This window comes from Crinia signifera, unplaced genomic scaffold, assembly GCF_055691185.1.
Source record: "Crinia signifera unplaced genomic scaffold, ASM5569118v1 HAP2_SCAFFOLD_84, whole genome shotgun sequence".
Classification (NCBI taxonomy): Eukaryota; Metazoa; Chordata; class Amphibia; order Anura; family Myobatrachidae; genus Crinia; species Crinia signifera.
In genome coordinates, this window is record NW_028142752.1 from 286,339 (window position 1) to 314,253 (window position 27,915).

At 45.8% G+C, this 27,915-nt stretch overlaps 1 long non-coding RNA gene across 1 annotated transcript; it reads left to right on the forward strand.

Moving 5' to 3' along the window:
* Positions 1–365: 365 nt before the first annotated feature.
* On the forward strand, positions 366–27,915 carry LOC146056601 (uncharacterized). Its single transcript, XR_014469365.1, has 4 exons — positions 366–657; positions 2,025–2,158; positions 11,051–11,078; positions 26,198–27,915. It is a non-coding gene; the product is annotated as an uncharacterized LOC146056601 (long non-coding RNA).

The window sequence follows — 27,915 nt, forward strand, 5'->3', positions numbered from 1 at the left end:
CACAAAAGTGATCATCCGTTTCCAGGGGATATGTTGGAAATATTACTTGATAAATAAATAGTGACCTTACTTTAGTCCATCTTATTAGAAAGTGAATACCAGCTACATAGCAACATTAAGGGGGATATCCAATCGAAATGCAAAAACCACCTGATTACAATTTTTGCACTTCTGAGTCAATTGTCGAATAAGATCCATTGTAGGAAAATTCTGCAAATGCATTTAATGGCTACCCCGGAAGGCAAATGTGGCTTTGCACCTACAAATGTCCCTCAAATTGCCAATATGCAACCTGCCATAAACCATTGCAGGGTAGGATGACCATATAACTGTATAGTCCGACCAGGGGCGTAGCTAGCGTGAGGCAACCCCCGCGGCCGCTTGGGGGAGCGGGGGCAGCGGGGGCGCCTGCACCCTCATACCCCACGGTGCAGTGCAGGGACTGGGTCAGGACGCGCTCTCAGTCAGCGGCGCCGGCAGCAGGAACTCTCTCTCTCTCCCCTCTGACGGCAGCTAAGCTCCAAGTGTCATAGAGACAGGCTGCCGCTGGCTGCAGATAGAGGGAGCTAGTGTGCAGATCCTCTAAGCTCCAGCCTCCAGCGTGTCCTGTCCTGTACGAGAGAAGGCCTGCCCTGGAATCTTGTGGCCAGCAGCTGAGTAGGTACTAGGTAGTGGTACACTTTGCTGAAGTTTGAGGGAGTGGGGGAGGACTCAGAGGTGGTATGTTTGTGTGTATATGCTGTGTGTGTGCTTGTATGCATGTGTGTATGTATTCTATGTGTGTGTGTGACTGTGTACATGCTGTGTTTATGTATTCTGTGTGTATGTTTGCTATGTGTGTCTTCTGTACATGCTGTGTATCTTTTTTGTGTGTATGCTATGTGTTTGAAGTTATGCTGTGCTTGTGTGTGTGTGTGTATCTGATGTGTGTGTGTGTATTTATGTTATGTTGGTGTCTGTACATGGTGTGTGTATGCTATGTATGTGTGTGTGTGAATGTATGCTATGTGTGTGAATGTATGCTATGTGTGTGCTATGTGTGTGAATGTGTGCTATGTGTGTGTGTGTGAATGTGTGCTATGTGTGTGTGTGAATGTGTGCTGTGTGTGTGAATGTGTGCTATGTGTGTGAATGCCCCTGCTCTCCCCTCAGACCATTTGCACTACTAGCAGTAATGGAAGCTGAAGCTGCAGTCATACATATATTTACACAGCAGCTACAGTTAGTAAAGAGTAGACACAGCAGAAACTGAGGTATGTAGTGGGAATAAAGGGGGGGGACTTGTGTGCAGGGTGTGCATCATGTAAGGAGTGAATAAGATATTGTAGGTATAATGGCTAAGAGGGGTGGGAAATGGAATGTCATAAAATTCTGATGACAAATAATTGGCAAGGAGGAAATGTGCTAACATTATGATGAAAAATGTGAATGGTGGGAGGTGGGGGCATGTTATAAAAAATATGGACAGGTAACACAAATATCATGAGAAGGGGGCATGTGAAGAAAAATTAGAATGGTGGGGGCAATTGAGGATAATTGTGATGGGCAGGGGAGACATGTGAAGAAAAATGTGGGAATAGGGAAATTAAATGAAAAATGTAGTAGTGGGCCGTGAAGGAAAATTGAATAGGCAGGGTGTGTGCATGGATGAGAAGTTGATGAGCATGCAAGACTTTCAATATATTTTGTAAGGTCTTTGGTACTTTCTACAGATGGGCAACGGAGCCTGCCCCTCCGGTCCCCGCCCCCGTCGCCCTCAAACCCCCCACCCTGAGCGTCCCCCTAACCCTGCCCATCTCCCTGAAGCGGAGAGGGGCAGGGACATGCAGCGTCCCCGCCGAGAGACTGGGACGTGCGCGCGTGTGAAATGCTCGCGTGTCCCAGTTCAGTGTAGCCCCTGCCGCCAGTGCTCGCCAGCGGGGAGGGTCTGGCGAGCCCCGGCCAAGGATGGCAGGGGCTCCATCTGTATATCCATGCCTCTTTCCTTTCTTTACCTCTGCCACAATCTACATTTGTCCCTCTAGGCACCCCTCTCCCCACTCGTCCTTCCTCATCTGTACATCTGCTATCTCCTCATCCTCATGTGGGCCTGCGCCTCCTCCATCCATGGCTGGTGGCTGCCATTCAAAGTGACCAACAGAAACAAGAATTATGGCAGGTAAGCACAATTTACATAACACACATGTTGTGTGTGTGTGTGTGATATATATATATACACACACACACACACATACGTGAGATGTGTCTTTACATATTGTGTCATATTGTGAAAGGGGGTCCTAAGGTAAGTCGCATATAGTGTAGGTGCACTATTTGGGGGGGGGGGGGGGGGGGGGGGGGGGGGGGCGCCAGAAAGTTTTTTGGCAGGGGGGAGCAAAATTTATAGTTACGCCACTGAGTCCGACAACGACCATCGGGATAAATCACAATAATAACCTGTTTCTTATTTCCCTATTATAGCTTTATTCTTTACATTGTTCAGCAAATTCTAGGCTGTATTGTTTTGTTCCAAGGACATATATGGTCATTTCCATATCATGTACAGTAGAAGAATTTGCTGTCACCAAGTTTTTGGAGAATTTATTTTGTGTAAATGTATTTTTACTGTTACAGTATCTCATTCTTCTGCTCGATGATCAATTTAATAAATTGCCCCTAAGCACAACTGTACAGATCATCCATACATTGTACACTATAGAGAAAAATGGAATTTGTACTCTATGGTGATCCTGCCACCTTCTGGCCCATCTGCGGTATTGTAAACACATGCTCCAATATACGAGACAATGGGCCAAATGTATCAAGCTTCACAAAGTGATAAAATGGAGAGTAATAAACAACCGGCCAATTATCTCTGTCATGTCACAGGCTGAGTTTGAATAAGGACCACTTTAGAGCTTGATACATCTGGCCCATAGACTTGTTAGGTTTTATTTTGTCACATTAGAACATTTTAAATAAAATATCATTTTTAAATACAATTCATACCTTACAACTTTGGCCATCAGGGAATCTGGAATGGCGGGTGTGGCATAGTGCCGTGACCCCTGTTGTTGTCATTTTGGGGGAGTGCTCAGCGCTCCCTGAGCAGCCGGTCTCCCCTCCTTGCACTGTTAGATACCATGAGTGCATCTATTCGGTGATCACCAGCTGCTTTGCAGAGCAGAGGTATGCAGACTTGCCTACCCTCCCACATTCACCGGGATGCTCCCGACTTTTACATGAGCCTCCCGCTGCCCCGCCATCCCCCTCATACCTCCCAGTTTTTGTGACCCCTCCTTTGAAATCCAGACTGCGTGTGTGCGCACATCCGGAAATGGCAAGTGTCGGGTGTGCCCACGGGAGGGCACAGCTGTGTGTGTGCACTTACAGGAAGTCTCTGCATCAGGAGGAGCTGGAGACTAGAGCAGGCAGCCGGGGCTCTGTTTCACTCAAGCTGGCCCCAACCACCACACACACAGAGCAGGCTCTGGCTCCATGCTTCAGGCCGGGATACGCTCATTAGGTCTACAACAACTAGGTCGACAAGCATTGGGTCGATGCCATTAGGTTGACATGGGTCAAGGTCAACATGGATTTAGGTCGACATGGGTCTAGGTCGACATGGGCAAGGTCGACAGTCAAAAGGTCGACATGGGGTTTTTCACAGATTTTTGAGCCGACATGTGCCGTCAGGCGGTATTTCATGCCCTACCATCCACTAGGGCGCGGTGGGAGAATAAAATAGTGTGCCGAGCGTAGTGAGGCAACGAGCCTGAAGTATTGTAAGCGAATTGAGAGATGCAGGGGTATGCGGTGCACTTGAAACTGTGTCCATGTCGACTGTGATTCGGGTCAAAAAACTGAGAAAAACCCCATATTGACCTTTTGACTGTTGACCTAGATCCACGTCGACCTTGACCCATGTCGACCTTAACCCACGTTGACCTTGCTGCATGTTGACCTAGTGGTGTCGACCCAATGCTTGTCGACCTAGTTGTTGGAGGTATGCAATGTTGTATCATTGTTCTAAGAGAGATGTATGGGATCAGTAGTTGGGAGGCATTCCGCCTCCAGGTGAGGTAGCTTTCAATTTAGAAATGTAGTAATGTATGTGACATTATTATATACAGTAGCAATACACAAAGGTATGACCCAAAGTGGATAGTATTATCATGTAGTGTTAGGATCAACGTATCAAAGACACTGAAGTGGTGGCGACTTAATGATATCTTTGCAAATACTGTATATTTAAGCAAGACTACTAGAACTGAGCGTTTTTAAAAATCTGAACCTGCCCACCATTATGGCATCTGAAGCAATCCCGCTGTCATATCTCAAAGTTTTACCTTGTTTGGCACTTTCAAAAATTGCCATTGAAATCAACTGGGGGCCGCTGATTGGCTGAGACAACTGGTGGGCAAAATTGACTGTAAATCAATGTAATTAAGGTTAATAATACACTTGTGCCCTCATTCGGGTTGATACACAAACCTGCAAAATTTGCAGCTTTGCATGTTCTATAATGCCACCCCGCACACATGTAAATTGATGTTTTGCATAAACATCCATTCGCAGGTTGCGTGCGGGTAAAAAATCATTCGATGGCCGCTGTATGGGAAGAGGGCGGGCAGCTGACTTACGCTAACATCAGCTGCCCACCCCCCCGCACCCACGTCACCAGCGAATTACAATGGGAACACCCATTGAAACGATGGACATTCCCATGGGCGCGACAACGGCCTGCCGCCCCACACCCCCCACCCGCAGTGCTGTGTGTGAGCAGACGTTGAATAATCAATTCACCATTGAATCAATTCACCATTTAGCCACTAAGCGGCTGCACATGCGCATAAATGATTATGTGCATGCGCAGTCATCAAATATCGCTCACCGTTGCAAATTCGCAAGTCCTCACTGCCCAATTGCAGCACAGCTGTTTCGCTCCCAGGGATTCTGACAACTCCCTTGGGTCCTAGTGCTCTGCTGCTGTTACCAGTCAACCAGGAAGGGCAATTAACTACATGCAGCCCCAGTCCATAAAGGCTCTATAAACAGCAATTGGCCGCAGTCAAAGTTTAAGCACACAAAAAGGGGTACCACAAGAGTGGGCTACCACAAATTTCCCTGCTGGAATTATGCGTGTCCTCAGGCATACTAAAATTATTCCCAGTCTTGAGCAAAAGTCTTCGGAATATCACAACAAACTTAAACATTTAAATGCAATCAAGTTAAACATAAACAGGTATACATTTCTACTTTTTACTCCATCACATAAATGGCTAAGGGTCAAGCAAGGGTATGTCCCAAGTGGCCCCTATCCCTCCACCACAGGACTCCCATCCCTCTGTGGTACAGGTTCTTCCATGATGCACATGGATGGTACCCTATATCACGGTGTGCAATCTGCTATATCACTGAGCCTGTGGTGTGCCTTTATTATGTCTGATGGACCTCTTTATAGTCTGCTGTATATGAAATTCAAACTCTTCTCCAGTAAGCGTTGTATAATCCTGAAGCTCTGGGCTTCTGGGTTCCAATGGCTCCACTTTTTCTGTCATGGCCACTGCTCCTTTTCTGGTCGGTCGCACTGGCATCAGTCTGCCTGAAGTTTTGAAGCCTAGTAATTGTTTTCTGTTCTTGGGATGTACTCCCGATTTGGTTCAGGGGAAATCTGAGGCCTAGCTATCTCTTCCAGGCTTTGCTGTACTGCCTCACTCTGCACAACTGGTTTCTTCCTTTCTTCCAGCAGTTTACATTGCTTTTGGACGTCAGGTTCTGGTGGTCGGGGCATTTGGTCAGTTCAAGGAGGATCGATTTTAGGCCTATCAATCTCACTGTTAAAATCTTTGGGTTCCTCTCTGCTTGCACTTTGCCGGTAATCTTGCTGGTAGTAGGGTGGAGGCTCTTTATAATGCAGACAGCGCCAATGTTGGCTTTGCTCTGTGGCAGGTCTGTTACCTTGTACTGGTCACTTTCACAGCCTTTATGCATTTCTTTCCATTTGTCAGCTCAAACTCCACAACTTCACCTCTTCTGAGACTCCTGAAACTGTTTTCAGGATTGGCATTCATATACACTTTGACTGGTATCCGCACATTTGATGAATCTATACCCCTGTGGTACACTGAACCACAGGACATGACCTGCCATTGATTTGTTATAAACGGCATTTCATACACCAGAGCATTGTGCTCTGAATCACTTCAGGTGTACCTCCTCGTATGGGACTTCTTGAGGTCTGTCGGCATAAGGCCTTCTTTGAGTATTGATTTGATTGGCGGGGAGTCGTCTTGACCCCTGTAGAGCATCCCACTGTTGTCAGATTCTTCTACTGGATTTGAGGTGCCATCTTCCATGTTCATTTTCCATCTGTAACGGACGTATTTCACAAATTATTTCAATCGCTTCCAAAACCGATCAGGCTATGGCCACGAAGGGGGCCTGACTGGCTTGAGCTTGTTGAATGGTGGTTCCTTGAGTTTTCTGGGGCTCCTTAAACTCTTTGAAGGAGCTTGCTCTTTGCGTGCAAGAATCTTCTGCATAGGTCAGTAGCCATGGGGCTCCACATAGTAGGGCATGAGTGCAGGTGGTATCACTGTGGGTGCTTTAGGCAAACATCTTAGGCTTGTTGTTGAGTCTGCGTACATCTTGCCATTCACATCTATCTATCATTCTACAGGTATCTGTAATCCTATGCATAGTTGTGATAGCACCCCTGTGATGGTGTGATATCATACCTGTAATCCCTGAGGAAATGGCTGAATTAGGACCTCTTCCAATTTCTTCATGCAGGAGTCTGTGGCAGAAGGATTGAAACCCCAAGGAGAACTCCACAAATAGAATGCTACACAAAATAACAGTGACAATAGTTTATTATGCAGGAATATATTGGTCACCACTGCAGAATCAAACTTGGTTAATGTCAAAATGCATGTAACAATAATTTGCATAATACACTGGTAAGATGTTGGGCTCAATCACAACCGCAAATGACACATTGAAAGGGACATAGAAAATATCCTTAGTTATTCACATATATTACAGGTAATGGCACCTTCAATTATAATGGTCACAGATAAATAATATGTCATGAACTGTCATAATATATAAACTGTCTACGGGATGGCACTGCACCAATCATGTGCTGGGGAATGTCTTCCAGATGAAAGCGTGAAATGAAGCAAACCTGTGCACAGTATTTGTAATCCAAATTGGTTTTATTGAACAGGCACTTGTTGTGTAAAGAATAAGCTTCCAACAGGTGGTGCTAGGTACAGCATAGGCTTCCGATGGAGGATGTTGTGACTAACAAAACCTCCTGTCTCTCTGTGCTGCTGGCAGTAAGGTTCCTGATAAGGGCTCTTCAGGATGTCTGCAGCTGCTGGCTCTGTCCAGTCAACCAGGGGTGTGGTATAACACACCGACAGTCGGGATTCTGACAGTCATTACTCCGACGTTGGAATCCCGACTGCACAGCGGGGGGAGCACAATGAAGCCCCTTGCAGGCTCGCTGACCTCGCCACGCTGTGGGCACGGTGGCGAGCTGTGCTCGCCAACTATTTTATTCTCCCTCTATGGGGGTCGTGGACCCCCACGAGGGAGCAGTCGGGATTCTGATGTCAGAGTAATGACTGTCGAATCCTGACTGTCGGGGAGCCGTCCGGCACCCTCAACCAGGAAGGGCAATTAACCCCTGCAGCCCTAGTCCATGAGGTCCACAGTTTAAGCACACAAGAAGGGTACCACAGGAGTGGGGTACCACACATACACACTATATGCACAAAATATCTTTAACGATAACCATCATTTGGGATGCAGTTCATTTATTGTCTGTCAAAATACGGACGACCAAAATACCGGCAACCATTGGTACATATACAGACAAGTTCAAAATGTCAACTTTTTGGCATGTCGACATTGTAAATATCTGTATTTTGTCCATGTCAGCATTTTGAACATGTTAGTATTTTGACTCTCTGCTGATGCTTGTCGGTATTTTGACTGTCTGTATTTTGAATGTCAGAAATCATAATGAACCCCTACAATCCCTGTTCAGGAAGAGCATGAGACTTGTACAGAACTCACACAGGTGGCTAATCTGCAGCTTCTGTAGCAGCAGAGGCAGAAAGTGTTTGCGAGCCTGGTACAAAATCCCAGTTGCCCTGACTTGCAAACTCTTTCACACTAGCCACCTGCCATGGCATAAAGCCAGGCGTGTGGCATAATTGGGAGGTGGGCCCAGGGCAGCGCTGGGAGATGTCCCGGGTCTAATCCTGGTCAAGACCCGGGTTGAAATCCTGGAAAGTTGGACCAGGGACAATTTTTTCAGGACCCTGATATTTATGAGGAGCTGCCTGTGCCGCTACTGTAGCTCCCTGCCGCCGCTTATCGGAGAGTCACAGAACCAGCCGCCTGCCACACGGACCACACCGCTGCCCCACGCCACATGGACCCCACTGGCAGCACTACCGGCTGATCGCACCACAGACCACACCACAAGGACCCTGTTGACTGCCACTAGGAGCTGCACACCCCAAGTGCCCCGCTGCCTGCCTCCGCCACACGGACCTCACTGCTGGCTGCACGCCGGTGCAACCACAGGGTCCGGGTCCGATGCGCACGGGAATACGCATGTCAGGGACAGCCGATTTGGTCCAATTTCAAGGCCCGATCCGTTGGAATCGGCTGAAATCGGACCAAATTAGCTCCGTGTATGGGCACCTTTACATGAGAATAGACTGGATGCTGCCTGGCACTTGGTGTAGTGGTAGAGTCAGACCATATTTTGCATTTTGCTGTGAATCCTTAAACCAAGGAGCACCCTCTGAATCATAGTGTTCACTCTAGGATTTTTTTAGGGCAGGGTGGTACCACTGAAGAGGGCACATGTCCACAGAAAGCGGTGCAGCCTCATGACATGCCCCCTTTTTCGTTACTTTGGCCAGGTGCCCAACCACCCCTACATCAGACGTTACCTTACCTTTAATATAACTTTATTTCTGTGACCACAGTTCTATAGTGTGATTCTTGTAACAGTGGTATCACCACCACCAGCTTATACAGAAGGCTAGCATAGGTGTGTGCACATTGTGTGTTAGGGGTGCACAGGAACCCCCTAATGCTGTGCCCCACCCTTATGAACACCTCTGCCGCTACCAATACCAGCAATACCCTTAGCCAAAGACTTTTGCTTTCTAGCACTGTATTCATTCAAAGAAGCGCCTATCAATCAATTATATGTGTGTTTGCATTGTTAATTGAACTAGACCATTGTCATATCACTAAATACCTACGGCATCCATATATGTTTATGACTTTATTTGCATGTACTGTTACACAGAGTAATTAGAAGATTAAAACTGAAATAGGCAGAAGATTTTGGTGTGGCTGAGAGACTTTTTATACGGTAGCGAGTGCCAATAGATGATGGAAGACACGCCTGGTTGGCGGTGTTAGATACGCCCAATAGGTGGAGCTATGCACACTCCTTTGACGGTGCACCCCCTAATAAAATGTGCTGCACACGCCTATGAAGGCTAGTTATGTATAATGGACGCTACAGGCTACATACATATGGTAAGACATTACCACCACACAGTCCGTGCGGTATCTAGACATTTTGGTGCCCTGTGTCAGGAAGAAATTTGCTGCTCCTATAGCAAATAAAGGCACAGTGTACACGAAGGCACACGTAAAAAATTAGGGGCATGGATTTATAGGGAAGGGGCGTGGCCACATAATACCAATAGCACTGTAATGTTCATTACACACTTTGCTGCACATTATAATGCCCATAACACATTAAGCCGCACACCATAATGGCCATTACACATCACACCATAATGCCCCTTACATTCTACACAGAAAACCGTAATGCCCATTAAACACACTACATGGCACACTGTAATGCCCATTACACAATATGCTGCATACTGTGATGCCCATTACATATTATTCTTACATGTAATGCCCCCAGTACTGTTTATAAACTTAATGCCACCAGTAGTGCACCTTAAACAATGCCCCCAAAAGTTCCACTTAAATTTTGTTCCCAGTCCAGTCAGGCCGGCATCCTCTGCCTTCACTGCTGCTGTGGTGAGAGGAGGAGAGCAGAGCAGCAGTGAGAGATGTGCTCGGTAGGGAGGGGGAGAGGCAATCTACAAGCTCCACACTGCTGCCAGCGGAGGGGCATCCGTCGCTAGAGGGACAGGGTTGGAGCAGGTAAGAGGCAGCTTCTGCTTCCAGCTGGGAGTGTCCCAGAGCTGCTGCCAGCCAGAGTGGGATGGGGAGGAGAGGCAGCTTCAATCTCGGGGGGGGAACTGCAGCCATGCGCACAGGGCAGCAACGGACTGCGGCCCACAGATCGGAACCCCGGTCACCGCAGTCCCTGTATCGGCGGGTGGCGTGCTCACCTAGGACACAAAAAGAATGGGCCCACTGATGTCAGGGGTGGGCCCAGCCACCACCGTCACTATTGGGGGCAGGACCGGCACCTATGTAGATGTTGGGCTTCCTTCCCCCAAGCTCTCCCTCGCATCGATTGACACCTAACGTGGCGGAGGGGACGTCCAGACCCGGGCCCGCTGTTTTAGGCAAAAGGATTTGCCTAGCGGGAACACTACTTCTATATAACCACATGCACAGGTAAAATGCTCTAAGTAGCATTGCACCCATGTCAGTATCCCAGGGCCTGCTACTCAATGTACATATGCGGGGAAATGTAATAGGGTCCAAGTTTGCAGAGGTTTGGGATTTTGTCTGAGATTGACCATATTTTTAAAGCAGCAGCCATTTACAAGGCAAAATAAACCTGTTTTTTTCCTTGATGGCTGCGTTAAAATTGAGGGCAATCTCTGCGATATCCTGGACCTCCGCAAAGTCTGACCCAGGAGGATTCATCTCTCAATCATTGAGGTGAAACCCACAGGACATGTCCATGCTGAAGTCTTTAAAAGAGTAGAACATGGTAGGACTGTCTAAAGAGTAATACCCTTTGACAAATTTACAACCCCCATATTGGCTTGTCATTTAAAATTTATTGCAGTAATGTTTTGTTTCTATGTTACAGACACAAGAAAACAATAATGCATCCTCAGGTGAGATTCAGCACTCTCCAGGGCTTTATATGTCCACCTGTGCCACCCCATCCTCCACCAGTGGCCCATTTATAGTAGTCCATACTGGGATTAGGGCAGTGCCAGATTAAGCCTTCGGGGGGCCCGGGGCACTTTAGACAGGGGAGCCACCTTGCACTTGTCATTACTGGCCGCAAACTGCATAGGAGAATATTACACTGTCAAAACACAGAGTAAAGGCAGTATAAACTTGGTCAATGGGTAACTGCAGGGGATATATACAGTAGATTATATATATATATATATATATATATATATATTATATATATATATAGCAGTTTTTTGTCCAGAAGGGCAAAATGAGTCGGCACTCCACGTTTTTTCCCCAAAATTCAATTGTATTAAAAAGAGAAATACATTACAACGTGCTCCAGCAGTGTCATCAACGTTTCATGGCCCCTACGGCCATTTCGTCAGGATGTGGGATGCGGGGTAAGGTGTACCAGTGCCAGGACAGTATTTCTCTTTTTAATACAATTGAATTTTGGAAAAAAAACGTGGAGTGCCGACTCATTTTGCCCTTCTGGACAAAAAACTGCTGTGTATCTACTTAGGTACGGCACCCCGGACGCTGCTTTATCATCCAGGGTGCCAAAGATTTCGCATATATATATATATATATATATATATATATATATATATATATATATATATATATATATACTTTGTTGTGATGCCGGGCACTTCCTCCTGGTATTGGTTCTTGTCGGGTGCCTTGGTCCCAATAATCATATAGACTTTGTAGGGGGGTGGACGAAGCACTCCAGACTTTGTTCAGTGTCCAAAAAACAAGTTTATTTGAATCAGCAACGTTTCAATACTATTGCATTATCATCAGGCTCCATAAATAAATAACTCGTTTTTTGGACACTGAACAAAGTCTGGAGTGCTTCGTCCACCCCCCTACAAAGTCTATATATATATATATATATATATATAGTTAGAGAGATAGAGAGAGAGAGAGATGTGTGGTAAGTGGCACTCCTTTGGACTTCACAAAAATGACTATGCAGACGCAATCAGCTCCAACATTTCAGATTTTACTCAGTTTTCAAGGATAGAACCATTTCTTTGAGTGCAGCACCCGGGCAGTTGTCATGTGTATCTTGGAGTGCCGGTAATCACGTATCTATTTATATATCTATATATATCTATATACAAACACACACATACATACTTGCATGCATACATACATACATACATACCACATGAAAAGCCTGTGTTTGACCCAGTGTTGCCTCTGATTAAAAACCCTCCCATGACTAGGCTGCTGCTGCTGTTCTCCATGGGCCTGAGACGCATGTAATGAGCTCTACCAATCAGAGCTCAGCACAAACGTCTAAGCCTCTGCCCTCTGTTCCAAAGTGTCATGGGACTTAGTCAACTCCCAGTAATGCACTGCACACTTGTGCAATCAGTATGCCTTGGCTCCTGATGCTCAGCACCATTAATCATTGTCACATTGGCAGATAGGTGAAGCTGCAGCACTACCCCATTCCCATGCACAAAACCTTTAGCTAAAAAAAAAAAAAATGACCAGTTTTGATTTTGCAGTGTAAATGATTGCCACTTTAAAAAAACTGGAGATTTCTTACCAAATCTCTCACTTTCTGAATCTCTCATTCTATTAAATCTCACCCTACATCCCTGGCCCCTCTATATCCTACAAAACATCCCTGACCTCTTTTTACCCTAAACAATATCCCTGACCACTCTTTTTAGCCTACACTACATCCCTGGCCACTTTATATCCTACACTACATCCCTGGCCCCTCTATATCCTACACTACATCCCTGGCCTCTCTATACCCTACACTACATCCCTGACCCCTCTATATCCTATACTACATCCCTGACCCTTTGTATAGCCTGCAAACTACATCCTTGGCCCCTCTATAACCTACACTACATCCCTGGTCCCTCTACAGCCTACACTGCATCCCTGACCTCTTTATACCCTACACCAGTGGTCTCCAACCTTTTTCGGGACGGGAGCTACTCGCGACAAAATAAACCGCCCGAAGAGCTACTAAATGTAAAAAAAAAATTAAAATCTGCATAATACCCCAAAAAATGCCCTTTACACATAATGCCACACACCGTAATGCCCCTGACACCTTATGCCACACACTGCAATGTCCAATATGTCACAAACATACCTCCCAACACGAGGCAGAGGAGACATCCCAAAATTAGAGGGTTCACCTACTACCGTGGAACTCCTGCGAGGCTACATCCCCCATTTTTTCCAATATGAGGGCATGGTCAGCTCTCTAAGAGCTGTAGCCACATGTGGTGCGGCCATGGAAAATGGAGATGTGATACACATATGTCCCCAATAGTACAGTGCCAGATACACATGACCCCAATAGTGCAGTCTGTGATGCCCATTATACCTATGCCGCATACTGTGATGCCCATTATACATATGCCCCGCACCGTGATGCTCCATTATACATATGCCACACACATGATGCCCATTATACATATGCCCATTATACAGTACATATGCCCCACAACTTGACGCTCCATTATGCAAACGTCCCGCAGCGTGACGCTGAATTAAACATATGCCACACACATGATGTCCATTATACATATGCCGCACACCGTGATGCCCATTATACATATGCCCCACATCGTGATGCTCCATTATACATATGCCCCACATTAAGCTCCATAATACATATGCCCCACACACCGTGAGGCTCCATTATACATATGCCACACACAGAGATGCACCATTATACATATGCCACACAATGTGATGCTCCATTATACAAATGCCCCACTGCGTGATGCCCATTATACATATGCCCCACCGTGATGCTCCATTATACATATGCCCCACTGTGATGCTCCATTATACATATGCCCCACTGTGATGCTCCATAATACATATGCCCCACTGTGATGCTCCATTATACATATGCCCCACACACTGTGATGCTCCATTATACATATGCCACACTGTGATGCTCCATTATACATATGCCCCACCGTGATGCTCCATTATACATATGCCCCACTGTGATGCTCCATAATACATATGCCCCACTGTGATGCTCCATAATACATATGCCACACTGTGATGCTCCATTATACATATGCCCCACACACTGTGATGCTCCATTATACATATGCCCCACTGTGATGCTCCATTATACATATGCCCCACACACTGTGATGCTCCATAATACATATGCCCCACTGTGATACTCCATTATACATATGCCCCACCGTGATGCTCCATTATACATATGCCCCACTGTGATGCTCCATAATACATATGCCCCACTGTGATGCTCCATTATACCTATGCCCCACTGTGATGCACCATAATACATATGCCCCACTGTGATGCTCCATTATAACTATGCCCCACTGTGATGCTCCATTATACATATGCCCCACTGTGATGCTCCATTATACATATGCCCCACACACTGTGATGCTCCATTATACATATGCCCCACACACTGTGATGCCCATTATACATATGCCCCACTGTGATGCTCCATAATACATATGCCCCACTGTGATGCTCCATAATACATATGCCCCACTGTGATGCTCCATTATACATATGCCCCACTGTGATGCTCCATAATACATATGCCCCACCGTGATGCTCCATTATACATATGCCCCACTGTGATGCTCCATAATACATATGCCCCACTGTGATGCTCCATTATACATATGCCCCACTGTGATGCTCCATAATACATATGCCCCACTGTGATGCTCCATTATACCTATGCCCCACTGTGATGCTCCATAATACATATGCCCCACTGTGATGCTCCATTATACCTATGCCCCACTGTGATGCACCATAATACATATGCCCCACTGTGATGCTCCATTATACCTATGCCCCACTGTGATGCTCCATTATACATATGCCCCACTGTGATGCTCCATTATACATATGCCCCACTGTGATGCTCCATTATACATATGCCCCACACACTGTGATGCCCATTATACATATGCCCCACTGTGATGCTCCATAATACATATGCCCCACTGTGATGCTCCATAATACATATGCCCCACTGTGATGCTCCATAATACATATGCCACACACCGTGATACTCCATTATACATATGCCCCACTGTGATGCTCCATAATACATATGCCCCACACACTGTGCGCACACAGTTTTCATTTTTTTTTTACCTAATGTAGTCTGAGCAGAGGCTGTGGTGCAGGACCTGAGCAGAGGCTGTGGCGTCGATGAGAAAGTGCGCTGGGGACGTCAGGAGGACGCGGCATGAAGTCACTTTCAGACCTCCTGCCGCCAAGTGAGGATGGAAACGCTACGCGGCAGGAGGTCACTTCCGCCACGTCAGGACCACAAAAGCAGCATTAAAACACTTTCTGACCTCCTGCCGTCAAGCAAGGTACCGCTACGCGGCAGGAGGTCACTGAAACAGCCCCGAGCTACTGGAAAAGTCCCGGCGAGCTACCCGTCGCTCGCGAGCGACGGGTTGGCGAACCCTGCCCTACACAATATCCCTGACCCCTATGTTTAGCCTACACTACATCCATCGCCCCTCTATATCCTACACTACATCCCTGGTCTCTCTATACCCTACACTACATCCCTGATCCCTCTATATCCTACACAATATCCCTGACCCCTCTGTTTAGCCTACAATACATCCCTGGACCCTCTGTATCCTACAATTAGGGTTGCCACCTCAGTCATTGGGGATTCCTGTAGATACTCTCCCCCCTGTTAATAATGTGCGCCCGCTCCTGGGAAAGTGGGCGTGGCCTAAAAGGACATACATCTGAGACATATATATATATATCCCTGGCCCCTCTATAGCCTATACTACTTACCTGACCCCTCTGTTTATCCTACACTACATCCCAGGCCCCAATATACCCTACACTACATCCCTGATAAAAATAAAACAAAAGGTAAAGTGGTCAAAGTACACTGAGACACAGAAATGTTTGGGGAGTGAGCCATGGTGTAGGAAAAAAATGCTGCAAATGCTGGCAAATGTAGTTCTTCACAACTAAACACTCATATTATCTTTATACTAATGAAACATGTAGAGGGAGACACAATGGGGGAAATTTACTAAGACAAATATGTCTGAAATTTCCGGGATTTACTATGGCCGATATACGCTGTTCATATTCTTTTCACAGGCGTATTCATTTTAAAATGCATACTACATCAAAATAATAGGACTCATTGAGCCGGACCTGGTTCCAAAAATACGGGGGACAAAAAGCATAGGGGTCCCCCGTATTTCTGAAACCAGCCCTGGACTCTTGGACCGGTCCTGGATCCAAAAATCTGGGGGACAAAAAATCTGGGGGTCCCCCGTATTTTGAAACCAGCACCGGGCTCCAACAGCCCGCGGTGTAATGCCACAGCGGGGGGACACTTTTTATATAAGGTCCGCCGGCCGAATCATGAGCACCGTGGCTGGTCAGCCTTGGACGGGGTACCAGGAGCAGTGGCAAACGCAGGATTTTCAGAAGGGGGTTTCCAGAGGGGCGGAGCAAAGCACAGAGATGGACACTTAGGTGACCCAGTATATGCCGGGTCAGTTAAAGTATTATAGATAGACATATATATATATATATATATATATATATAGCGTGGATAGATCAGGCGGCACTCAAGGATTTTCAATGCAAAAACGTGTTTATTCCTCCGACATGTTTCGGGGTATTGCCCGTCCTCAGGGATCCCCCTGCGTGCGCTACTGGGAGGTAGCACCAGTGACCTATACAGAACTGGGCACAGTATCTAGATGAGGCCGCACCAGTGACCTATACAGAACTCGGCACAGTATCTAGATGAGGCTGCATCAGTGACCTATACAGAACTGGGCACAGTATCTAGAGGAGGCCGTACCAATGACCTATACAGAACTGGGCAAATATCTAGAGGAGGCCGCACCAGTGACCTATACAGAACTGGGTACAGTATCTAGATGAGGCCGCACCAGTGACCTATACAGAACTGAGCACATTATCTAGATGAGGCTGCACCAGTGACCTATACAGAACTGAGCACAGTATCTAGATGAGGCCGCACCAGTGACCTATACAGAACTGAGCACAGTATCTAGATGAGGTGGCTCCAGTGACCAATACAGAATTGGGCACAATATCTAGATGAAGCCGCACAAGTGACCTACTGTATACAGAACTAGGCATAGTTATCTAAATGAGGCCGCACCAGTGACCAATACAGAACTGGGCACAGTACTTTTTTTTATTTTTAAATTTCAACTTTATTTTCATTTTTCTTTTCTTTACACATAAAAAACGTATGTTTAAAATAACAGGAATACCTTACATACAATACCCTTCAGTTTCCCCATACCAGAACCATCCATTTTATACTGTTGTTTTACAACTGATCTTTACATCAGGGGGGCGAACTCCACCTCTCCCGCGTCTTTATAGTTTATTTAATTTTGTTTATTATTTATTCGTACCTTATTTGGTCCTTACTTATGTCAACCTTACTATATACTTTCCATAATTAGTGTTTTGTTTCTTCAGTGTTCACCCCTTCACTCTCTCTATTTGGGATTTAACTATTTCTACATACCTACTCCCTGTGTACTATCACCTCCTTTCATCTACTTCATATATGTGATCTTCTCAAATCTTATTTATTCTATTCTTGAAATAGTTTCTATGTGCTTCAACTTTTATTTTATCTTATTCTAATATATGTGAGATTCAAGTGCCTATTTCTTTAAATTTCATTATTCACTCTATTGCGTCCTATTTATTCTATTCTTGGACCTTTTTATATATAATTTCTATGTGCTCTATCCTTTTATTTTATCTTCTTCTAGTGTGTGTGAGGTTCACATGTCTATTTCTTTAAATTTCATTTTTCCCTCTATTTTATTCCCCCCTCTTCGGGAGCCGTGGGGTTCGCCCCTCGATTTACACTTATTCCACCTGTATCCTCCCATAGGGAAATTTTACTTTGACTAGTTCCAGTCAATTTTATTTCATTCCAAGGTTTTTGGCATGCATTCCGGTATTCTTTACATTACATCTTACCATAACATTTATAACTAACTTCTATCCCTCCTCCCCCCTCCCTCCCCTCTTAGGTTGATTTTTACTTTTCTTGCCTTCACCTTCCTGCCTCATATTATAGTCCTGGTTGCTTTGGTCTTCCTTAACTATTGAGACTCCCCCTTCTACATCTTCCAGTTGTTCCAAACCTTATAAAAAGTGGTTATCTTCCCCCTTGCCATGTACGTGAATTTTTCATGTGCCATAGTAGTATTTATAAGGGCTTTCCAAGTATCTACATCAGGGCCCTCTTTGGCCATCCACTTTCGGGCTATACAGGTCTTGGCCAGAGTAAATGCTATAATAACAAACAGTCTTAGATGTTTTTCCATCGCTCCCTTCTTTATATTAGACAGTACGCAAGCGGAAGGTGTACAACTTTCCCTAGGGACTCCTCTATCGACCAGTGCTTTAATCACATTTTCCCAAAATTCAGTTACCTCTGGGCAGGACCAAAGCAAATGCCAAAATGTGCCTATGTTGTTTGTACATTTGGGACAATTAGCACTATCTCTCCCACCAATTCTATATAATAATTCTGATGTCATATACGTTCTGTGAACTATAAACAGCTGAATCTGTTGCTGACTCACTTGGTTGGTTGCCAACCGTACATTTGCAAGAGTCTCCTGCCATTCCTGTTCGGAAATAGGACCTAGGTCTATCTCCCATTTAGACTTTAATTCCACCAGATCATACCTATGGATTTCTTGACCAAGAGCCCGATACATATAGGATACCTCGTGTCTCCCCGGGCATCTCTTCAGCAGTTTTTTAGTCGCCGCATGTTCTAATTTCGGGCTAGCCCTTCCAAATTGAGTATTGCAGGCATGGCGCAGCTGCATATAGCTAAACAGGTATTTAATGGGGAGGGAAAATTCGAGCTTAAGGGACTGGAATGACCTTAACTCATCGTTCTCATATAATTGTCCCAAGACTTTGACTCCTTTTGGTCCCCATATCTTTCCTACTTGTAATTTCCCTAGTTCTGTTAAAGCTCTAGCTCCTTCCAGGGGCGTTTCAGGGTCTATTCCCTGGCTTCCCAGTAGTCCCTCCACCTGTTTCCACACTAGACTCATCTGTCTAATAATTGGTGGCCATTTCCGTCTCGTATTGCCACTCAGTAGCATCTCTAAAGGTGTATGCCCAGAGGTAAAAATCCTTACTATCTCTCTAAAACCATCCTCTTCTGTCCCGCTTTGGATCAGTATTCTTAGGTGTGCCAATTGTGTGGCTAGGTAGTACAGCCAGAGGTTCGGCAGTGCCAGTCCTCCCTCCCCTTTTGGCCGAGTTAAGGTTTCTAGTTTTAATCTTGGTCTTTTATTAGACCAAATTAAGGATGATATTAATCCTTCTATTTGGCGAAAAATCCGTCTTGGGAGGTATACTGGGGAGTGCTGTAGCACATATAGGATCTTCGGCTGCACTATCATCTTAACCAAATTGATTTCCCCCGTTATCGTCAAAGGGAGACGCCCCCAGGGTTCTATTTTAGATTTAATGTACTCAATTTGCGGGGTTATGTTTAATATTTCGAACCTTGAGGTGTCCCTAGTGACCCTTATCCCTAAATACTGGAACTCCTCAACCCATTTAAGTGGAGCCGGGGACGTAACCAATGGAAGACATGGGCCCTCCAGGGGTAATATGCATGATTTACTCCAATTGATGTTGAGGCCCGAGTATCCTCCGAATCTCTCCACTATCCCCACCACCCCCGGCACTGCCTCCAGATGATTATGTACAAACAGCAGAATATCATCTGCATATAAAGCTATTCGGTCTTCCTTTTTCCCAATATTAATTCCCTTTATTAATCTACTTTTTCTTATGAGGCATGCCAGGGGCTCGATGGGCACAGCGAAGAGACCCGGGGACATCGGGCATCCCTGCCTTGTGCCCCTTTTAATCTCGAATCTAGGGGATATATAATTGTTTACTGAGACTCTTGCAGCTGGACGGTAATATAATAGTTTGGTCCAATTAATGAACACTGGGCCAATCCCTATCCACTCCATGGTTTCCCATAGATAGGTCCATTCGATAGTATCGAAGGCTTTAGCCGCGTAGAGTGAAATGACGGCCGCATCCTGCCTCTCCTCCTGCTGAACTTGCAGATGGAGAAACAGTCTTCTCAGGTTGGAAGTTGTGGACCTTCCCGGCATAAATCCGGCTTGATCACTATGTATAACTTCTCTTAGAACCTGACTCAACCTATTTGAAAGGACCTTAGCCAGAATTTTAACATCATTAGTTAACAGGGATATTGGCCTGTAGGATTCCACCTCTTGGGATCTTTATCTTTTTTTAAAATTACTGTTATTAAAGCTTCTGACATTGAGCCAGGAAGTTTTCTATGTAGATAAACTTCATTGAACAAAGTCAGGAACCTAGGGGAGAAGAATCTACTATACTTCTTATACAGTTCTTGGGGTATCCCATCCATTCCTGGCGCTTTTCCCCCTGGAATAGAGACTATTGCCGCATCAATCTCCTCCAAGGTTATGGGGGCGTCTAAAATTTCCCTAGAAGCTAGGGACAGAGTCGGATATTAGCTAGATAGCTTCGGATCTCCTCTGGGGTATGTGTCTGGCTGGATTGATATAGTTGGGAGTAGAATTGTCTAAATTCCTCGGCTATCTCAGGTGTCTGATAGACTGAGCTTCCTTCTTTTACTTTTATTTCCGTTACTGTATTTGCAAGTCTATCCTGTCTTACAATGCCCGCTAAGAAACTCCCAGGCCTATCCCCTTCAATATATCTTAAATGCCTTGCGTATAATTCACGCATTTTTTCCTTTTCCGCTAGGCATTGTCGCCAGGCCTCTTGGGCATCCCTCCATCTTATTTTATGTTCCTCGGTGCTACTAAGGAGATATACTGATTCCATGGTACAGCAGTTTTTTTCCAGCTCCCTTTCTTTAGCCCGAAATGATGCCTTTCGGCCTGCTATCTCCCTTATCAAGGTTCCCCTAACACTGGCTTTGAAGGCATCCCATATAACTTCGATGGGTGCTGAACCATTATTGGTCGCAAAAAACTCATACCACATAGCTTCAAATTTCTCCCCAGACTCCAGTTGTGTCAGCCAGAATGTATTTAATTTCCAGAATTTGAATCCCCTTTTATCACCTAGATCTACTTTGTACATTATTGGGGAGTGATCTGAAATACCCCTTGTTAAATAAGTGATTTCCTGGGTGTTCGGGATCAACTCTTCAGACACCACTACTAAGTCTATTCTTGAGAATGTATCGTAGGATCTCGAAAAGCAAGAGTATTACTGTACATCCGGGTATTTTTCCCTCCATACGTCCCGTAACCCCATTTCCTTAACTGTTTCTGAGAACCCTGTTTTCCGTATTACGCCTCCCATACTCCTTGCCCTCTTTCTATCCCGGATTGGATCTATTACATTGTTAATATCCCCCAACATAACAATGGGAACATTTGGATATAGTGCCATGAAGTCCGCTGCTGCTCTCAATACGTCATAGCTGAATGGTGGTGGTATGTATACCGACATCAGCAGCAGAGTCCTAGGCCCAATCCGACATTTTATAAAAATGTATCTTCCCCATTGATCAACTGTGATCTTATCCATAGTGAATGGGACCCCCCTACGTATCAACACTGAGACCCCCCTGGAGGTGGAGGTGTGGGTCGAGTGGTAAGCCCACCCTATCCAAGTTTTTTTTTAATGATAACACCTTACCACCTTCCAGGTGGGTCTCCTGTAAGCATATTATATCTGCTGCCTGCTGGCGGATATTCCTCATGACAAGGGATCGTTTTATTTTGTTGTTCATTCCTCTCACGTTCCACGTGAGGAAGCTATAATTTACCGACATTCAACTTTTCGCTTGAACATATGACCAGGGGTAATTAATTTTATCTCAATAACCATTCCATCACAACATAAGGCTTCCTTACTCCCATTTTTCATCAACCTAACCCTTTCCCTCCCACCTCCTCCCCCCCCTCCCACCCCCCTCCCTGCATGCCCTCCCTCTCTTTTTCCCATGACATGCTTCATATCCAATCCCGCCCACATCAACCCATTCCCTTTCCTATTTACACTGTGTTGAATTGAGGCAATCAATATAATGGCTACAGGTTGGGGGCTCTCCCCCGCTCCCAGAACCATTATGCTCACAGGATCCCCAGTGAGGCAATTAATCTTTTTCTATCATGGAGGAGTCATTCTCCAATTTCTCCATCGGAATATGAAGCAGGAGACCGTAACCCAGTCGTATTCCTGTCACCCTTTATACTAAGAATATCATTTACTATCATAGCAAAAAAAAAAAAAAACCCTCTTAGTTTCAGCAATTAGTGAGGCCCATCTGGCCTATCTTACATCACCCTTTACTCCTTGTCCTGACACGTTAAATAACATTCATTATACATTTGCCTGGAGATTTAAATACCAACTTAACTACTACTTCTTTTGATGTTTTAGGAAAAGATTTAATTTCCCCAGTGGACCCCCCAGGGCCAATCTAATGGCTACATGTTGGGGGTTCTCCCCCACTCCCAAAACCATTATGCTCACAGGATCCCCAGTGAGGCAATTAGTCATTTTCTGTCAGAGAGGGGTCACTCTGGAGAATCTCTGTTACAATATCAAGCAGGAGACAATAGACCAATCACATTCCCGACACCCCCTTTAAACACTCTCATTTATGGGGGGAGGGGGGGAAGGGGTGGGGGGGGGGGAGGGAGTGGGAAAAAAAAAAAGGGGGGGGGGGGAGGAAAAAGGGGGGGGAAATAGAAAAGGGGAGACAGAGAACACGTTTTTACTTTTTTACATATTTTACACCTCACATACTTAATCATTTCCCTGCCCCGGGTTTCAGCCTATAATTGAGACCAATCTGGCCTCTACTCTACTCCTTATATGACAAGTTAGCTAGAATTCATTGCACGTTTGCCTGGGAATTTAGAGTCCAGCCAGGCTGCAGCTTCTTTTGGTGTTAGAAAAAATTTGGTATTTCCCTCATGGACCACCCGGAGCTTAGCCGGGAAGAGCACTGCATATTGAATCTCCAACTCTCTCATGCATTTCTTGATCTCATAGTATTGTGCTCTTTCCCGCTGAACCCCGATAGCATAGTCCGGGAACACTGAGATCTTTGTAGTGTCCCATAGTAATGGACCTTTGAGTCTAGTTAATCTGAGAATTGTGTCCCGGTCTGAGTAATGGAGTATTTTTGCAATATAAGTTCGGGCTGGTGCCTCCGGGGGAGGTGGTCTCATAGGGACACGATGGGCTCTCTCCACTGAAAAATATTTAGAAAAGGCCTCTTGCCCATATACTTTTATTAACCAGTTCTCCAGGAACAGTTCTGGATTTGCTCCTTCTATCTTTTCCGGCATCCCTACAAATCTCAAATTATTTCTCCTGAAACGTCCTTCCATATCCGTCATCTTTGTATTGAGTGATTTAAGTTGAGTGGCCATATCCTCAATTTGTGCTGCCAGAGGGGTCACTGTGTCCTCTAATACTGAAGTGCGGTTTTCCACTTCTTTGACTCGCTCTTTAACCCTCTGGACTGACTGTTTAATCACGTCGAGGTCCTCTTGCACCTTCTCAATTTTATTAGCCAGGCGCCCCTCGCTTGCCGCGAGGGCATCCAGCACTTTTTGTATAGAGGATTCGCTTTGTTCTGACTCTGGAGGGGTAATCGGAGGGGAAATCCCTTCTCTGGTAGTAGGTGTTGGGGTGATGGGCTGCCTTGAGAATTTTGCCAGCTTATTAGCTGCAGCTGTGTTCTGAGTTTTCCCCATTTACTATTTTGGGGAAAAAACTATTCTGCTATTTGCGTTTTTTGGGGAGAATCCTCCTATACTCGGAGGAAGGAGACAGAGGGAGAGGGCGGGTGTAGAGTGTCTTTTTATGGCCTTTTAGATATATAATAGTATAGGTCTCAGTCCGAGCTTTTATTTTCTGATTTGCAGAGATGTAGTTCAAACCTCTATTTTTAGAGTTTTTTAAGTGCTTTATAAAGGAAAAAGAAAAAAAAAATGATGCAAGGTTACTCACATACAACACTGGCCCCTATGTTTGACCGGGGAACACCACTCAGCTCCAATCTTTCCTGCTAGTACCAGGCCAAATCCTGTTCCTCTGGACGTCTCTCACCCGTCCCTCTTCTCCCCTTCTGCTTTGGAAGGTATTAGCACCGCTCTGGCTGCTGTGAGTGTTGTCCGGCTCAGTCCTCTACCAGCCAAACCCGCACCTCCTGCTTCACTCTCTTGCTCCCAGGCGCAGTTTCAGATTCTTTCCGGGGTCACCACTGCACTGGGTTCCCCTGCTCTGTCAGCAGCCGCCTCGCTCACTCGGCGGTACTGCTGTACGTCTCCGGCTTCCAGCCCCTCACACTCGTCAGCCTCTGACGTCCCCTCCGCTCCCGGCGTCCTCCGTCCTCTCACTTGTTTCAAGCCGCCGGCGCCCTGGGCACTTCTCCTCCTCTCTCAGCACCGCGCCACAGGTGATACGGCAATGCTGCTATCTGACTCCGGCTTCCAGCCCCGTGCACTCGTCAGCCGCTTGCGTCACCTCCGCTCACGGCGTCCACCTTCCTCTCACGTGGTACAAGCCGCCGGCGCCCTGGGCACCTATTCTCTCCTCTCCACGCCGCACTGCACAACGTCACAGGTAATAGGAGCAGATAGTGAAGGGGACAGAACTCCTCTCTTTGCCGGGATTGATCTTTCCTCACTGGGGAGCTCTGCACAGGATCATTGCCATTATTATGGAGCGGGAGAGAGCAACGACCTATGTCTCAATCCCTACCCTCCGTAGCCACGCCTCCAATCGGGCACAGTACTTTAGACGAGGCCGTACCAGTGACCTATACAGAACTGGATACATAACTAGAGGAGGCCACACCAGTGATCTATACATGGGTGCCGGATGGGGTCCCTATAGTCGGGATCCCGACAGTCATTTACTCGCAGTCGGGATCCGACTGTTAAAACAAAGACAGACGGGTTCCCGACGGCCACCGGCTATTCTCCCTCGTGGGGGTCCACGACCCCCATAGAGTGAGAATAGAATAGGCGGCGAGCATAGCGAGCCACCGTGCCCGCAGCGTGCTCGCCATGCTGTCTGAGTCTGGCCAGTCGGGATCCCGACGTCGGGCTAATGACTGTCGGGATCCCGACTGTCGGAACCCTATACCACACCCCTATACAGAACTGGACACAGTATCTAGATGAGGCCGCACCAGTGACCTACAGTATACAGAACTTGACACAGTATCTAGATGAGGTTGTGCCAATGACCTACAGTATACAGAACTGTACACAGTATCTAGATGAGGACATTTCAATGACCTATACAATGGCTTTATTCTTTCTTTCTTTCTTTCTTTCTTTCTTTCTTCCTCTGATTCCTCTCCTAAGGCACCAAGCATCTGCCTTCCTTATTGCTTTTTGTATATTGCTTACCTGTAAACCTGAAATATTGATCTATTAATTCAGTGAGCCAGGCAGCATGATTTTTTTACATGATCTACCCCAAGTAGATCCATGGTCTTTGGGATCTTATTGCTGGGTTTGTGATATTCTATAAATACTTGTGGCTCCATCAACCATTCTACTACTGGTATAAGGTACACTGTTTGATAGTTACAGTATTTGCTTCTTCCCTGCTTCCACTTTTTTGCAGTGGTATTACATTCCCTCTATTCCAGTCCTCTGGAATTGTACCTGTAGATGGAAACTGGTTGACTATATAGTTTAATGTAGCTACCAGCACACCTTTAATCTCTTTTAGGATCATTTGATTTATCCACTTTCCATTTTGAGAGTTCTGGTAGGACCTTCTCCTCTGTAAATGTTCTTGTAGTTACCCAATTTCACTCCTTCTGTAGTGAATATGCAAAAATAATAACTTTGATCATCTGCTATTGCTTTGTCTCCATCTGATCTGCTATCGATTCCCTCTGTGTATTATTCCTCCTGTTGTGATAATTATTTCCTTTATTCTACAGGTTTCCCTATCCAGGGGTAGAGGCAAAAGCTCTGCTGCTGAGAGTGACCTGTCACCAACTGCTGTATTATAACAGATGAGCTTTAGAGAGAGGGGTAGATGGGCATTTCTTATAGGACTTTGTGTAATCATCCACCAATGGGCTTAGTTATAAGAGAGATCCTTGACACTGGCACAGGGCGCTGGGAGACATGTTCCGGATCTTCACTTCAGCATCATCACTGCACCCCTCCCAAATACAACATCTGAGTTAAGGGTTGGTGCTTCACAAAGAGAGGGAAACCTGCCACACCGGGTTCCTCTGACCCTCCTCATCTTTCACCACAGATTACATATTCCCTAAGATTCGCATTCCGAATTGAAAAAGCCACACTGAGCGCGGCGAAACGCGTTTTTGAGGAGTTCCTGAGCACCACAGACCGAGGACTGGAGGGACAAGCACATATTTGCAATTGTCAACTTGCATGTCCCATCCAACTACGGTCCCGGCAAAGTTGGTGGAGACGGCACAGAGAGTGTTTCTTCTAATTACAAGGAAGGGTGAGTATACTCGAGATGGGGTACTCAGAGTAGAAACAGGCGCCTAGTGGGGTGTTGTGCCAAGCTGCTCCAACTAAGGGGTGTCACCCCTCTAAAAATATGTATATAGAAACCAGAAAAATGTGGAGCGCTAGTTCGGATCAATTGAATATTACAATGTTAATTTATTAAAAGAAGATAAAAATACATGAGTAGCAATGACAATAATAAATTGAAATGTGTATCAATCGCGAAAATGGACAATAAAGGTTAATACTTATTATGTCTGGAACACTGCTTGATTTGTATTGTTCCCAGGGAGGTGGTGACTCCTTGAATCACTTGGGGGTATGTCACTTGGAATGCCGTACCGGATAAAGAAATTTTGCTGGAGGATGTTCTTATTCACGATTATTTCTGGTATCCTCACGATAAATGCAAATTTTTGTAATCCCCAGTGGGTTAGTCCACACTGGAGGAAGATCTTGTTCAGTTCTTCCACTTCTGAAACTTCGCTCCTGATGGCTGAAGTGATGATGATCCTTGCTAGGTGCAGGAAGGTGTCACACTCTGTACGCACTTATCAAAATGAACTTTCAGGTTGTGCAAGCTGTTTAAGTGAGGATTCAAGGATTGAAGACTGTTGGATTGTGCTTTTAGACAGCATTCTTCTAATTACTGCTAACCTGGAGGAGTGAACGCACAGCCCAGCAATTCGGGCACCGTCACAACAGGAGTGTGCTCTCACCCCCCAACGCAGAACGTACCCGCTGAGAACAGTCAGTTCCTGCTTTCCATTCGGCCCACTGGCCGGTGCATCAGCTTGGAGCTCGTCAGACGCCGCAAGGTGTGAGCGGTGGTGCGTGTTTCCAGTGACCAATTAACTGGTCATTTCTATTAGCGGCAGCCCAGCACGAAGGTCTGGCAGTCGGTGACGGCTGCTCCCACATCTACTGAGATCTGTCTACCAACAGTGGATTTCAGAATACCGCTGTCATCCCCAAACTACTATTATTGGAGACCCAGGTGTGAGTACATACCAACTAACTTACCCATTATATATTGGTAGGACATAAAACCTTAAAATTGTTGGGACACTTACTCTTCGTTTTGGGACTGATAGAAAACTGTACAAATCTGTGCATTTTGACGTGTACTAGTCAGGACATAGCAAATACGGGTAACTAATACGGATGTTCA